Genomic DNA, 17,434 nt, shown 5'->3' on the forward strand with positions numbered 1-17,434 from the left:
TTGTGTTCTCTTTCTTGTTCTTCATCTCATTTTATTCCCTAGCATTAGTTGCTTTGGTGGGATTTGAGAGAGAAGGATTTGGGCACTCCGTGTACCCTTGCCATTGCATTTGGTGCATCGGTTTGAGTTCTCCACGGTGATACGTGGAAATTACAAGTTGAGAAGCTTATTACTCTTGGGTGCTTGGTACCCTTGAGCTTGTTCCTCTTGGGTGCTTGGGTGCCCTAGACGGTTGGTGGTGTTCGGAGCTCGATCATTGTGGTCTAAAACTGCGGGCAAGCGTCGGGGTCTCCAATTAGGTTGTGGAGATTGCCCCGAGCAATTTGACGGGTTCCGGTGACCGCCCCCAAGGGTTGCCAAAGTGTATAGGTTCGGTGACAGCCCCCAAGGGTTGCCATTTGTACGGGTTCGGTGACCGCCCTCAAGGGTCCCTTAGTGGAATCACGGCATCTTGCATTGTGCGAGAGCGTGAGGAGATTACGGTGGCCCTAGTGGCTTTTTGGGGAGCATTGTGCCTCCACACCGCTTCAAACGGAGATTAGCATCCGCAAAGGTGTGAACTTCGGGATACATCGTCGTCTCCTCGTGCCTCGATTATCTCTTACCCGAGCCCTTTACTTATGCACTTTACTTTATGATAGCCATATTGTTTCTTGTCATATATCTTGCTATCACATAGTTGCTTATCTTTCTTAGCATAAGTTGTTGGTGCACATAGGTGAGCCTAGTTGTTTTAGGTTTTGTGCTTGGCAAATTAACCGCTAGGTTTATTCCTCATTTGTTCAAGCCTAAACCGTAATTTTTAAAACGCCTATTCACCCCCCCTCTAGGCGACATCCACGATCTTTCAGCATGCCTAATCTTAGTTCTACAGGCCTGAAGCGAGGCATTATGGCAGCGCCTCATGCGTAGGCACGCGTAAGTGAATGCTTGGTTTGGTGGCTCCATTTTGAACTTTGATAATAAGTGATTGTAGTCATATCATGACACATATAATTACAAGTTTCTGCATGTTCTAACACATTCATCATGCTGTCAATAAATAATTTATGTCCCTGTTACTATCTTATATATTCATTTTTTATGTGCTCTCTATTTCCTCTATGAATGATTCTATCATGGAAATTTAGTTACCTGATGTCTGATATTGCGTATGAAATTCATACGAAGGTTCATCGATGATGCCCTTACTGAGGTTGTGCCCGTAGCCATATTGGCAACATATGGCAGAAATGGAGAGAAGACTTCAAGGTTTGGCAGCCATGTCAATGCTTGCATTTTGTCACAAAATAAGCATGGAACTGTGATCATGGTAATGACATCCAGTAAACATTGTATGTAGATATCTTTTCTCACTGCAGATCAATAGTTGAAAAGTTAGGCCCGATAGAACGTAAAAAAATAAACATTGCTGGAAAAGAGGAGCTTGAAAGAAGTCTTTATGGGTAGCTTGTGTTGGGACAAACCCCGGACCAGCTCTCTCTCTCTCTCTTTCTCTCACTCACTCACTCGCTCAGACGAAGGTGGAAGAAGGAGCACACTAGTTTTCCAGCGCATGAACGCCTTGCTGCACAAACTGCGCCACGCCGAGAACGACGCCTTGGCCGCACGCACGGCCTCTTCTATTTTGTGCAACTCAAACTACGATGGGCACATACCACCTCCACGTGTTACACACACACGCACACGCCACGGACCCAACGCGGCCATCGACTGTGCCTGGCTCGCGCTCGCACACACGCACGCCGTGCACACCGTGGTTTATTGGCCAACACTCACCCCCTGAGCCATGGCCTAGAGGAGCCTCCTGCTTCCTTGTATTTGTGCAGTCGCGCCAGAAATGGCCGTGCTGCCCGCAGTTGTAGCAGTGGCCACGGGGCTACCCTCCACCTCCTGACGCCATGTTGCCACCGTCGTCATCATCGTCGTTGGCTATCGCCGTCGCGCTGCCCACTGCGCTGCAATGAGTAGCTGTTGGTTGCCGTCGCGTCCGCCGCTGCTCTGGGTACGCCGCCATGTCCGCTCCTCGAACGGCATTTCCTCGACATCGCAAAACTGCTCGATGCAGGCCACCGCGGCGTACAGCTAGTCCGGCACGGTGTCGAGGAGTTTCTTGACCATCGTCGCTTCGTCGAGTGTTTCCCCGAGCTCGGCGTACCTCGCCGCCATGCAGCTGACCATGCCGGCATACGCATCCATCTCGTCGCCGTTGTCCATCCGCAGGCGATCGAACTCGTCACGCAGCGTCACCAGCCGTGTAGCCTTCACCCGATTGGAGCCGAAGAAACACACCTTGAGGGAGTCTCATACCTCCTTCGCCATGGGCTTCGTCGCCACCAGCATCAACACCTCCTCTGACAGCGTGCCCGGCAGCATCGTCCATGCCGTCTTGCTCTTGCCGGTGTCGATCGCCACGCCCTATGCCAGTGCAACCACGCCCCCACAGCCCCTGGTCATCAAGGATTGCCTCCACGTTATCGCCTAGGAGGCGTAGTTCACCGGCGTCAATGGCGGGACCGGCAACGACAGCGCGCCACCGATGCTAGTGCCATGCGGGACAAGCGCCATGGCCGCCGGCGATCACCCCCACAACCTCGCTCTGATACCAAATGTTTGGAAGACTCAGGACCAACTCTCTCTCTCTCTCGCTCGCTCAGACGAAGGTGGAAGAATGATCACACTATTTTTCCGGCACACAAACGCCTCGCCGCACAAACAGCGCCACGCCGACGAACGGCGCCTGGGCCGCATGCACGACCTCTTCTATTTTCTGCAACTCGGACTTTGTTTGGCACATACCACACCCCGTGCTACACATGCGCGCACACGCCACGGACCCGACACGGCCACCGACCGTGCCCGGCTAGACTGGCTCACGCCCGCGCACACGCAGGCCGTGCACACCGTGGCTTATTGGCCAACAGCTTGGTCTTGGTGAAAAAGTTGCCCCCAGTTTGGATGAACAAAAGGCTGGTGAGCATTACTAATTAGAGCAATTGCATTCTTGTTCATAATTAATAGTGCTATTGTCGTCCAAACTTATTTCCACATGCTGGGTCGTGGCAGCTTCTGCAGAGAAGCAGAGGATAGCAAAAGAGGTTGCATTACTTCTAAAACTCAGCGCCCACATGAACACAACGTCCAAAAGGTTACTATCTGCGGATTAAGCATTATTTTCTTGCACTCGAGTAATATGCCTGGAATTGACTGTTCAATCGCGACTCTCAGTTCCGAGAAGATAATAGCCACGCTACGAACTTGGGCTGAAATATGTAGGATGCAATGTGCAAAACTGCATCCTTGTTGCGGGTAGCTAGCACAGCATCATCGCAGTTGAGCGCATTGGCATGCCGTGCATAGTTGTCTAAAACAGGTAACTGATTTCATCGTTGGTATATACCACGTTCTATGTTGCTTGTTGTCTTCCTTTTCGAAAAAAAATGTTGCTTGTTGTCTTACTTCTGTTTGCACCTCCCAGCCTAACCGCGAGAGCAGAATTTCACTCCGCGAAGGCTGTTATGGATGGATTCAATGATACGGACCTAACCATATCAAAACTACCGAGTAAGAGGTGGTCTTAATATACATGTAAACTAGGCATTGGATATGAGTTCCTGCCATGAATCTGTAACTGGCCGACTGCGTGATGATCGATGCGAGGATTGATGTAAACCAGAGCTACCAAAACGAGGCTTTAAGTAACCCTCAGCTTGTGGCAGAACGTCAAATAAGCAGCAGCTGCTTGGTGCTGTTTTTGTTGTTATTGTACCTCGAAGTATTAAACCTGGGAACTATTGCTTGATTGAGTTTGCTCTGTGTCCGATTCAGTACCCTTGTATATACATCTAACTGAGTCCTTGCCATCTACCTTACTTATTTCATCATGAAGGCTGAGGACCCGGATCATTTCCCCTTATATATCAAGTTCCTCCTATAGTATTGTTGGTCTATGTCATCATCCAAAGCATTTCGTTCTATACTGCCAATTGCTTTGTAGTTTTTCCTCCTCTATTATTTTTAGTATATGCTTTTAGCTCTGAACACTTTCTTGTATATTTCCATTCGCCTCCCCGCAAAAAAAAAGTATATTTCCATTCGCCTTGCCGTTGTTTGCTTACTTGTAGACATGGAAGACATTGGGAAGTTTACAACGGCATCCAACCTTCTGAACACAAGATGCAGAGGGCCCTGAGGCATCATTTCACTACAAGAAACATTGTCTGTGGCGCCAAGGACGCCATGTAGTAGGAGATGAGGCTTTCACAAACGAGGATGATGTTCAATCAGATCGATTGGAACTTGATGGACTGCTCTTCTCAGTTATGAATCCAACCGGATTACATTCGTGCCTGCTCTTGAAAGAGAATACGTTAAAACAAGTGAGCTAGTGTCACTTCCTGCCTCCCTCGGACACGTTCTCATAGACGAAAGGAGGGAATGCTAGAATTCCACTTATGTAACAACGATACATATTCTAGTGCAGAACAACATAATCATTTTCTCGTAGTTATGGAGGAATCGGGAAATTGCTAATGGCTGGTAAATGACTGCAGGAACGTAGTTGGCAGACTTGATAACACAATGAAAGCACAAACCGGATGAACATTCAACCAGACGATTGACGGGGGCGACGGACACAACTTGATCTAGGGTTTTATTTATGTATATTTTAATTCCAATTTTTTTTGATAAATTTTTTAAATTTCAATTATTGTAAACCGGGATTTTTGGTGGCAATGTGAAGTATTTTAAATTTAAAATTGTTGAAATGTGTCTGCCTTGTTGAGTGTACCTACAGCCCGGCACACAATGCCAGACGCTGGTGTCCGCCTGGCCAACCCAACGAACGAAAAGCCACATGTTGTGTGTCCATTTGGGTCAGCCGGTTGGAGTTGCCCTTACTAAGTAATTGAGTGAATCTTTTGGACCAGCTACTTGTTGTTGTGAGGTGATTGATGTGTCGTCATATGGGTAACTGCTCGTGGTTTTCTCCATGTACGCACACGCGTATAGGTGCATGTTATGTATTCTGAGTTTCCTCCTGATGAATTTGAGTATTGCGTGTTTAATACAATGCTTCTGGTCATGCCAGTGACGTGGCTTGATGTGGTTTCAACATTAGATAGAGCAGCAGAGGAGAAAGGAAAAAAATTCATTTTAAACCTTGAACTTATAGAGGTCGGGCGGAATGAACCCCCAAGTCAAAATCCTGGTCAATTGCATCCTAAATTATGCAATCCCGGTCTAAATCAAACCCTGGCATCGTTTGAACTGGGATTCGTCTGTTGGGCTGGCCCGCTAGATTAATTTTTCTTTCAATAACAAAAATTCCAAAAGGCGCACACCCTCTCCCCGCTGAACCGGCCCGCTTTAGTTTTTCTTCCTTAAAAAAATTAGCACGCGGCGGTGGCTCGAACAAAAAATCACTTGTTGTCGATCGAATCAACAAACCACCAGGACACCAGTTGCGTTGTGTTCACTTGTTCCCTTTTTCTTCCTTTTCTTTTCTTTCCTTTTTATTTTTATTTTAAATTTTCTGTTTTTTCTTAAATTCGTGAACCTTATCTGAAACCTATGAAAAGAAATTCAAATTTCCATTTTGTTTTCAAATCCTGTAAATATTTTTTTTGATTGCTCGAATTATTTTAAAGTATATAAAAACTAGCCCATTTGTAGCTATTGAACAGTAGGCACACAAAAAATCACTTGTTGTCGATCGAATCAACAAACCACCAGGACACCAGTTGCGTTGTGTTCACTTGTTCCCTTTTTCTTCCTTTTCTTTTCTTTCCTTTTTATTTTTATTTTAAATTTTCTGTTTTTTCTTAAATTCGTGAACCTTATCTGAAACCTATGAAAAGAAATTCAAATTTCCATTTTGTTTTCAAATCCTGTAAATATTTTTTTTGATTGCTCGAATTATTTTAAAGTATATAAAAACTAGCCCATTTGTAGCTATTGAACAGTAGGCACGCAAAAAAATCTGGAAAAGTTCTGCTGGAGCAACTCGAACTCACGACCTCAGTTATGTTAGCTGTTGGAACTTGCCAACTGAACCACTAAGTCCAACATATAGATTCACGAACTGATCAAAAATTAGACGATGAGTGACCCAACGGCTCCCGTGCGACCTGGCGACCAGGGGGGCGACTCCGCGGGCGACGGCGGGGGGAACCCCGTGGCGGCGGCGGAGGGATGGACGGCGGTGCGTCCTGCGGTGGGGCGCGCTCGGTGGTGCGTCTCGCCCGGCGGGCCGCCCCCTGGCCCGTCCCCCTCTGGAAGCAGGTTCTGGGTGCTGGGGGGTGGCGACTCCGACGATGAAGAGGAGGAGTCCGTTCAGGTAAGTAGTCAGGTGAGTGATGGTGTTGCGCCGAGGCCGCCGACGGCGTGCTCGGTGGGTGACTTTGTCGCCCGTGCGGAGGAGCTGGGGGCTCTCTCATGGCCGGTCGCCGGCGCGCGTTCGCCCCTGGTGGGCATGGCGGGCGCCGCCTAGCGTCGCGGATCTGGCGACCGCCAAGGGGCGTGGATGCGGGCCCTGAGGGCCGTTCGCGTGTCCTGCCGGAGGAGGGGCGCCTTGATCTGGTGTTGGCTGCGCCGCCTTCAGGCTCGGTGAGCTCGCCGGCGTCGACAGGGGTCGGCATCGGCGGCGGGGCTGCTCCTGCCAGGGAGGAGCGGACCCTGACTAGGGTTTCGGTGCCGTCGTCGCTCGGGCCGGTTCCCTTGCTGGGCCTATTGGACTGGCCCAGTCTGCCAGCGCGTGGGCTGGGGGCCCATTGGCCGACCCGTTCGCGTCTTCGCCAGTGGGGGCGCAGGGGCACTCCTCAGCGCTTGGGCCTAGTCAGCCTGGCCCGGTGGCCTTACGCCCGAAAGAGTTGAGGCCCGGGCCCAACGCGATGGTGGCTGCGCGGCCGCTTCCGCCTATTAATAGGTGGCTGTGGCTGCCAAAGGGTGCCCTAGATCTGTCGCTAATAGGGTTTCCCGCATCCCACTCGTAGGTGCGGCGATTCGGGCATCTCGCTCGTCGTCTGCTCCGCTCCGTCCCCCCCCCACTCACCTGCTCGTTCGCAACCGCGGTGAGGATGGGATCCCGCCGCGTGGAGAAGCCACCCATGTCGCCTCCGATCCCAGCGGCCAAGCGCCAGCGTGAGCAAGATCTGAGGGCAAAGGCGCTCTCCAAGATGCCGGCGCCTCCGGCGGAGGAGGCGGGCTGGGGGCCGCCGCCTCCCTGGTGGCTCGCGGAGCAAGAGAGGAAAAAGATGGAGGAGCGCGAGCGCAAAAGGAAGAAGAAGGAGGAATACCGGCGCCGTGGCCTAGAGTGCAACGCCCTCGATGCGGCTATATCTCCCACATGTCGAAGCACGACTTAGAGGCATAACCGCATTGAAAGCAATGTCGCAAGTGAGGTAATCTTCACACAACCCATATAATACATAAGGGAAAGAGATACATAGTCGGCTTACAATCACCACTTCACACAAATACATGAATAAAGCATTACATCAACCAGATACCATCAAGGTCCGACTACGGAACCAAAATAAAAGAAGACTGCCCCAAATGCTACACAGATCCCCGGTCGACCCCAACTAGGCTCCACTACTGATCAACTAGAACGAAACAACATAAAGGACAAGATCTTCCTCGAGCTCCTCCTTGAGCTTGGTTGCGTCATCTGCACGGGCTCATCGGCACCTGCAAGCTGGTTTTGGAAGTAATCTGTGAGCCACGGGGACTCAGCAATCTCGCACCCTCATGATCAAGACTATTTAAGCTTATGGGTAAGGTAAAGGTATGAGGTGGAGCTGCAGCAAGCGACTAGCATATATGGTGGCTAACATACGCAAATGGGAGCGAGAAGAGAAGGCAAAGCACGGTCGATAAAAGTATGATCAAGAAGTGATCCTAGAACAACCTACGTCAAGCATAACTCCAACACCGTGTTCACTTCCCGGACTCCGCCGGAAAGAGACCATCACGGTTACACACACGGTTGATGTATTTTTAATTAAGGTCAACTTTAGGTTTTCTACAACCGGACGTTAACAAATTCCCATCTGCCCATAACCGCGGGCACGACTTTTGAAAGTTCAAATCCCTGCAAGGGTGTCCCAACTTAGCCCATCACAAGCTCTCACGGTCAACGAAGGATATTCCTTCTAGCGGGAAGACCCGATCAGACTCGGAATCTTGGTTACAAGACATCCTCGGCAATGGTAAAACAAGTCCAGCAAGACCACCCGCTGTGCCAACAAATCCCGATAGGAGCTGCACATATCTTGTTCTCAGGGCACACACCGGATAAGCTAAGCGTACGGGAGCCAACGTAACCCAAGTTGCTAAGGGACGGCCCCGCACGGTGCTCTGGGTTGGACCAACACTTAGACAAGCACTGGCCCGGGGGTTTAAAATAAAGATGACCCTCGGGATGCGTGACTCCCAAGGGAAAAAGGCTAGATGGCAAATGGTAAAACCAAGGTTGGGCCTTGCTGGAGGAGTTTTATTCAAGGTGAACTGTCAAGGGGTTCCCATTATAACCCAACCGCGTAAAGAACGCAAAATCCGGGAACATAACACCGATATGACGGAAACTAGGGCGGCAAGAGTGGAACAAAACACCAGGCACAAGGCCGAGCCTTCCACCCTTTACCAAGTATATAGATGCATTAATTAAATAAGATATATTGTGATATCCCAACCAGTAAACATGTTCCAACAAGGAACAACATCTCCATGTTCCAACAAGGAACAAACTTCAATCTTCACCTACAACTAACAACGCTATAAGAGGGGCTGAGCAAAGCGGTAACATAGCCAAACAACGGTTTGCTAGGACAAGGTGGGTTAGAGGCTTGGTTCAACAATATAGGAGGCATGATAAGCAAGTGGTAGGTATCGCAGCATAGGCATAGCAAAAAAGCGAGCAACTAGCAAGCAAAGATAGAAGTGATTTCGAGGGTATGGTCATCTTGCCTGAAATCCCGCAAGGAAGAAGAACGAGTCCATGAAGAAGACAAATGAACATAGACGAACGGGTCCTCACAAACGCGACGTTACCGGAACCAACCCGAAGAAGCAAACACCGGAAAGAAGCACACAACATAGTAAACAAACCACACATGAACATGGTATGATATGCGGGATGCGGTATGCGATGCATATGCATGATTAGCAAGGGAATGAAAGAACCTGGCCTCAACTTGGAAATCCAAGAGTGCCACTGGAAAGGTGAGGTGATTTCGGTTGAAATCGATATAAAGATCACCGGAAACGGATGCACGGTTTGGAAATGGCAAGCAAAACAAATATGGCACCGGTCTGCGATAAGCAGCAAGAGCCATCTAAATGCAACAAGATAATTTCTAAAGCACTCAAACTGTTGGGTTTCGTAGTAATTTCAAAAAAATTCCTACGCACACGCAGATCATGTGATGCATAGCAACGAGATGGGAGAGTGTTGTCTATGTACCCACGCAGACCGACTGCGGAAGCGTTGACGCAACGTAGAGGAAGTAGTCGTACGTCTTCACGATCCAACCGATCAAGCACCGAAACTACGGCACCTCCGAGTTCGAGCACACGTTCAGCTAGATGACGATCCCCGGACTCCGATCCAGCAAAGTGTCGGGGAAGAGTTCCGTCAGCACGACGGCGTGGTGACGATCTTGATGCACTACGGTAGCAGGGCTTCGCCTAAACTCCGCTACAGTATTATCGAGGATTATGGTGGCTGGGGGCACCGCACACGGCTAAGGAATAGATCACGTGGATCAACTTGTGTGTTCTAGGGTGCCTCTACCTCAGTATATAAAGGACCAAAGGAGGAAGGCTGGCCGGCCACAAGGGGTGCGCCAGGAGAGTCCTACTCCCTCTGGGAGTATCCTATTCCAACTAGGATTCCCCGAGGGGGAAAGAGAGAGAGGGGGGCCGGCCACCTTCTCCTTGTCCTAATAGGACTAGGGGAGGGGGGAGGTTTGCAGCCACCTTGGGCTGCCCCTTTCTCCTTTCCACTAAGGTCCCATTAAGGCCCACATGGCTCCCGGGTGGTTCGGTAACCTCCCGTGGTAACTCCGGTAAAATCCCGATTTCACCCGGAAACACTTTCGATGTCCAAACAATAGGCTTCAATATATCAATCTTTACGTCTCGACCATTTCGAGACTCCTCGTCATGTCCGTGATCACATCCGGGACTCCGAACAACCTTCGGTACATCAAAATGCATAAACTCATAATATAACTGTCATCGTAACCTTAAGCGTGCGGACCCTACGGGTTCGAGAACAATCTAGACATGACCGAGACACGTCTCCGGCCAATAACCAAAATAGCGGGACCTGGATGCCCATATTGGCTCCTACATATTCTACGAAGATCTTCATCGGTCAGACCGCATAACAACATACGTTGTTCCCTTTGTCATCGGTATGTTACTTGCCCGAGATTCGATCGTCGGTATCCAATACCTAGTTCAATCTCGTTACCGGCAAGTCTCTTTACTCGTTCCGTAATACATCATCTCACAACTAACATATTAGTTGTAATGCTTGCAAGGCTTATGTGATGTGTATTACCGAGAGGGCCCAGAGATACCTCTCCGACAATCGGAGTGACAAATCCTAATCTCGAAATACGCCAACCCAACATCTACCTTTGGAGACACTTGTAATGCTCCTTTATAATCACCCAGTTACGTTGTGACGTTTGGTAGCACCCAAAGTGTTCCTCCGGCAAACGGGAGTTGCATAATCTCATAGTCATAGGAACATGTATAAGTCATGAAGAAAGCAATAGCAACATACTAAACGATCGGGTGCTAAGCTAATGGAATGGGTCATGTCAATCAGATCATTCAACTAATGATGTGACCTCGTTAATCAAATAACAACTCATTGTTCATGGTTAGGAAAAATAACCATCTTTGATTAACGAGCTAGTCAAGTAGAGGCATACTAGTGACACTTTGTTTGTCTATGTATTCACACATGTATTATGTTTCCGGTTAATACAATTCTAGCATGAATAATAAACATTTATCATGATTATAAGGAAATAAATAATAACTTTATTATTGCCTCTAGGGCATATTTCCTTCAGTCTCCCACTTGCACTAGAGTCAATAATCTAGAGCTTTGGTGCTGTAATGATTCTAACACCCATGGAGCTTTGGTGCTGATCATGTTTTGCTCGTGGAAGAGGCTTAGTCAACGGGTCTGCAACATTCAGATTCGTATGTATCTTGCAAATCTCTATGTCTCCCACCTGGACTAGATCCCGGATGGAGTTGAAGCATCTCTTGATGTGTTTGGTCCTTTTGTGAAATCTGGATTCCTTTGCCAAGGCAATTGCACCAGTATTGTCACAAAAGATTTTCATTGGACCCGATGCATTAGGTATGACACCTAGATCGGATATGAACTCCTTCATCCAGACTCCTTCGTTCGCTGCTTCCGAAGCAGCTATGTACTCCGCTTCACATGTAGATCCCGCTACGACGCTTTGTTTAGAACTGCACCAACTGACAGCTCCACCGTTTAATGTAAACACGTATCCGGTTTGCGATTTAGAATCGTCCGGATCAGTGTCAAAGCTTGCATCAACGTAACCTTTTACGGTGAGCTCTTTGTCACCTCCATATACGAGAAACATATCCTTAGTCCTTTTCAGGTATTTCAGGATGTTCTTGACCGCTGTCCAGTGATCCACTCCTGGATTACTTTGGTACCTCCCTGCTAAACTTATAGCAAGGCACACATCAGGTCTGGTACACAGCATTGCATACATGATAGATCCTATGGCTGATGCATAGGGAACATCTTTCATATTCTCTCTATCTTCTGCAGTGGTCGGGCATTGAGTCTTACTCAACTTCACACCTTGTAACACAGGCAAGAACCCTTTCTTTGCTTGATCCATTTTGAACTTCTTCAAAATTTTGTCAAGGTATGTGCTTTATGAAAGTCCAATTAAGCGTCTTGATCTATCTCTATAGATCTTAATGCCTAATATGTAAGCAGCTTCACCGAGGTCTTTCATTGAAAAACTTTTATTCAAGTATCCCTTTATGCTATCCAGAAATTCTATATCATTTCCAATCAGCAATATGTCATCCACATATAATATCAGAAATGCTACAGAGCTCCCACTCACTTTCTTGTAAATACAGGCTTCTCCGAAAGTCTGTATAAAACCAAATGCTTTGATCACACTATCAAAACGTTTATTCCAACTCCGAGAGGCTTGCACCAGTCCATAAATGGATCGCTGGAGTTTGCACACTTTGTTAGCTCCCTTTGGATCGACAAAACCTTCTGGTTGTATCATATACAACTCTTCTTCCAGAAATCCATTCAGGAATGCAGTTTTGACATCCATCTGCCAAATTTCATAATCATAAAATGCGGTAATCGCTAACATGATTCGGACGGACTTAAGAATCGCTATGGGTGAGAAGGTCTCATCGTAGTCAATCCCTTGAACTTGTCGAAAACCTTTTGCGACAAGTCAAGCTTTGTAGACAGTAACATTACCATCAGCGTCAGTCTTCTTCTTGAAGATCCATTTATTTTCAATTGCTTGCCGATCATCGGGCAAGTCAACCAAAGTCCATACTTTGTTTTCATACATGGATCCCATCTCAGATTTCATGGCTTCAAGCCACTTTGCGGAATCTGGGCTCACCATCGCTTCTTCATAGTTCGTAGGTTCATCATGATCTAGTATCATGACTTCCAGAACAGGATTACCGTACCACTCTGGTGCGGATCTTACTCTGGTTGATCTACGAGGTTCAGTAGTATCTTGATCTGAAGTTTCATGATCATCATCATTGGCTTCCTCACTAACTGGTGTAGGTGTCACTGAAACAGTTTTCTGTGATGAACTACTTTCCAGTAAGGGAGCAGGTACAGTTACCTCATCAAGTTCTACTTTCCTCCCACTCACTTCTTTCGAGAGAAACTCCTTCTCTAGAAAGGATCCATTCTTAGCAACGAATGTCTTGCCTTCGAATCTGTGATAGAAGGTGTACCCAACAGTCTCCTTTGGGTATCCTATGAAGACACATTTCTCCGATTTGGGTTCGAGCTTATCAGGTTGAAGCTTTTTCACATAAGCATCGCAGCCCCAAACTTTAAGAAACGACAACTTTGGTTTCTTGACAAACCACAGTTCATAAGGCGTCGTCTCAACGGATTTTGATGGTGCCCTATTTAACGTGAATGCGGCCGTCTCTAGAGCATAACCCCAAAACGATAGCGGTAAATCAGTAAGAGACATCATAGATCGCACCATATCCAGTAAAGTACGATTACGACGTTCGGACACACCATTACGCTGTGGTGTTCCGGGTGGCGTGAGTTGCGAAACTATTCCACAGTTTTTCAAATGTACACCAAACTCGTAACTCAAAGATTCTCCTCCACGATCAGATCGTAGAAACTTTATTTTCTTGTTACGATGATTTTCAACTTCACTCTGAAATTCTTTGAACTTTTCAAATGTTTCAGATTTATGTTTCATTAAGTAGATATACCCATATCTGCTTAAATCATCTGTGAAGGTGAGAAAATAACGATATCCGCCACGAGCCTCAATATTCATCGGACCACATACATCGGTATGTATGATTTCCAACAAATCTGTTGCTCTCTCCATAGTACCGGAGAACGGTGTTTTAGTCATCTTGCCCATGAGGCATGGTTCGCAAGTACCAAGTGATTCCTAATCAAGTGGTTCCAAAAGTCCATCAGTATGGAGTTTCTTCATGTGCTTTATACCGATATGACCTAAACGACAGTGCCACAAATAAGTTGCACTTTCATTACCAACTCTGCATCTTTTGGCTTCAACATTATGAATATGTGTATTACTACTATCGAGATTCAATAAGAATAGACCACTCTTCAAGGGTGCATGACCATAAAAGATATTACTCATATAAATAGAACAACCATTATTCTCTGATTTAAATGAATAACCGTCTCGCATTAAACAAGATCCAGATATAATGTTCATGCTCAACGCTGGCACCAAATAACAATTATTTAGGTCTAATATTAATCCCGAAGGTAGATGTAGAGGTAGTGTGCCGACCGCGATCACATCGACTTTGGAACCGTTTCCCACGCGCATCGTCACCTCGTCCTTTGCCAGTGCCCGCTTATTCCGTAGTCCCTGTTTCGAGTTGCAAATATTAGCAACAGAACCAGTATCAAATACCCAGGTGCTACTGCGAGCTCTAGTAAGGTACACATTAATAACATGTATATCACATATACCTTTGTTCACCTTGCCATCCTTCTTATCCGCCAAATACTTGGGGCAGTTCCGCTTCCAGTGACCAGTCTGCTTGCAGTAGAAGCACTCAGTTTCAGGCTTAGGTCCAGACTTGGGTTTCTTCTCCTGAGCAGCAACTTGTTTGCCGTTCTTCTTGAAGTTCCCCTTCTTCTTCCCTTTGCCCTTTTTCTTGAAACTAGTGGTTTTGTTAACCATCAACACTTGATGCTCCTTTTTGATTTCTACCTCCGCAGCTTTCAGCATTGCGAAGAGCTCGGGAATAGTCTTGTTCATCCCTTGCATATTATAGTTCATAACGAAGCTCTTGTAGCTTGGTGGCAGTGATTGGAGAATTCTGTCAATGACGCAATCATCCGGAAGATTAACTCCCAATTGAATCAAGTGATTATTATACCCAGACATTTTGAGTATATGCTCACTAACAGAACTGTTCCCCTCCATCTTGCAGCTATAGAACTTATTGGAGACTTCATATCTCTCAATTCGGGCATTTGCTTGAAATATTAACTTCAACTCCTGGAACATCTCATATGCTCCATGACGTTCAAAACGTCGTTGAAGTCCCGATTCTAAGCCGTAAAGCATGGCACACTGAACTATCGAGTAGTCATCAGCTTTGCTCTGCCAGACGTTCATAACATCTGGTGTTGCTCCAGCAGCAGGCTTGGCACCCAGCGGTGCTTCCAGGACGTAATTCTTCTGTGCAGCAATGAGGATAATCCTCAAGTTACGGACCCAGTCCGTGTAATTGCTACCATCATCTTTCAACTTTGCTTTCTCAAGGAACGCATTAAAATTCAACGGAACAACAGCACGAGCCATCTATCTACAATCAACATAAACAAGCAAGATACTATCAGGTACTAAGTTCATGATAAATTTAAGTTCAATTAATCATATTACTTAAGAACTCCCACTTAGATAGACATCCCTCTAATCTTCTAAGTGATTACGTGATCCAAATCAACTAAACCATAACCGATCATCACGTGAGATGGAGTAGTTTTCAATGGTGAACATCGTTTATGTTGATCATATCTACTATATGATTCACGCTCGACCTTTCGGTCTCCGTGTTCCGAGGCCATATCTGCATATGCTAGGCTCGTCAAGTTTAAGCTGAGTATTCTGCGTGTGCAAAACTGGCTTGCACCCGTTGTAGATGGACGTAGAGCTTATCACACCCGATCATCACGTGGTGTATGGGCACGACGAACTTTGGCAACGGTGCATACTCAGGGAGAACACTTCTTGATAATTTAGTGAGAGATCATCTTATAATACTACCGTCAATCAAAGCAAAATAAGATGCATAAAAAAGATAAACATCACATGCAATCAATATAAGTGATATGATATGGCCATCATCATCTTGTGCTTGTGATCTCCATCTCTGAAGCACCGTCATGATCACCATCGTCACCGGCGCGACACCTTGATCTCCATCGTAGCATCGTTGTCGTCTCGCCAATCTTATGCTTCCACGACTATCACTACCGTTTAGTAATAAAGTAAAGCATTACATCACGATTTTCATTGCATACAATAAAGCGACAACCATATGGCTCCTGCCAGTTGCCGATAACTCGGTTACAAAACATGATCATCTCATACAATAAAATTCAGCATCATGCCTTGACCATATCATATCACAACATGCCCTGCAAAAACAAGTTAGACGTCCTCTACTTTGTTGTTGCAAGTTTTACGTGGCTGCTACGGGCTTTAAGCAAGAACCAATCTCACCTACGCATCAAAACCACAACGATAGTTTGTCAAATAGACTCCGTTTTAACCTTCGCAAGGACCGGGCGTAGCCATACTTGGTTCAACTAAAGTTGGGGAGACAGTCGCCCGCAAGCCATCTTTGTGCAAAGCACGTCGAGGGAACCGGTCTCGCGTAAGCGTACGCGTAAGGTTGGTCCGGGTCGTCTCGTCCAACAATACCGCCGAACCAAAGTATGACATGCTGGTAGGCAGTATGACTTGTATCGTCCACAACTCACTTGTGTTCTACTCGTGCATATAACATCAACATAAATAACCTAGGCTCGGATGCCACTGTTGGACTGTTGGGTTTCGTAGTAATTTCAAAAAAATTCCTACGCACACGCAAGATCATGTGATGCATAGCAACGAGGGGGAGAGTGTTGTCTACGTACCCAACGCAGACCGACTGCGAAGCGATGACACGACGTAGAGGAAGTAGTCGTACGTCTTCACGATCCAACCGATCAAGCACCGAAACTACGGCACCTCCGAGTTCGAGCACACGTTCAGCTCGATGACGATCCCCGGACTCCGATCCAGCAAAGTGTCGGGGAAGAGTTCCGTCAGCACGATGGCGTGGTGACGATCTTGATGAACTACAGCAGCAGGGCTTCGCCTAAACTCCGCTACAGTATTATCGAGGATATGGTGGCAGGGGGCACCGCACACGGCTAAGGAATAGATCACGTGGATCAACTTGTGTGTTCTAGGGTGCCTCTACCTCAGTATATAAAGGAGCCAAGGGGGGAGAGGGGCGCCGGCCAGGAGAGAGGCGCAGGAGGAGTCCTACTCCTTCCGGGAGTAGGACTCCCCCCATCCTATTCCAACTAGGATTCCCCGAGGGGAAAGAGGGAGAGGGGTGGCCGGCCACCTCTCCTAGTCCTAATAGGACTAGGGGAGGGGGGAGGCGCGCAGCCCTTATGGGCAGCCCTTTCACCTTTCCACTAAGGCCCATGAAGGCCCATATGGCTCCCGGGGGGTTCCGGTAACCTCCCGGTAACCGGTAAAATCCCGATTTCACCCGGAACACTTCCGATATCCAAACATAGGCTTCCAATATATCAATCTTTATGTCTCGACCATTTCGAGACTCCTCGTCATGTCCGTGATCACATCCGGGACTCCGAACAACCTTCGGTACATCAAAATGCATAAACTCATAATATAACTGTCATCGTAACCTTAAGCGTGCGGACCCTACGGGTTCGAGAACAATGTAGACATGACCGAGACACGTCTCCGGTCAATAACCAATAGCGGGACCTGGATGCCCATATTGGCTCCTACATATTCTACGAAGATCTTTATCGGTCAGACCGCATAACAACATACGTTGTTCCCTTTGTCATCGGTATGTTACTTGCCCGAGA

Source organism: Triticum urartu, chromosome 5 (genome assembly GCF_003073215.2).
Source record: "Triticum urartu cultivar G1812 chromosome 5, Tu2.1, whole genome shotgun sequence".
NCBI lineage: Eukaryota > Viridiplantae > Streptophyta > Magnoliopsida > Poales > Poaceae > Triticum > Triticum urartu.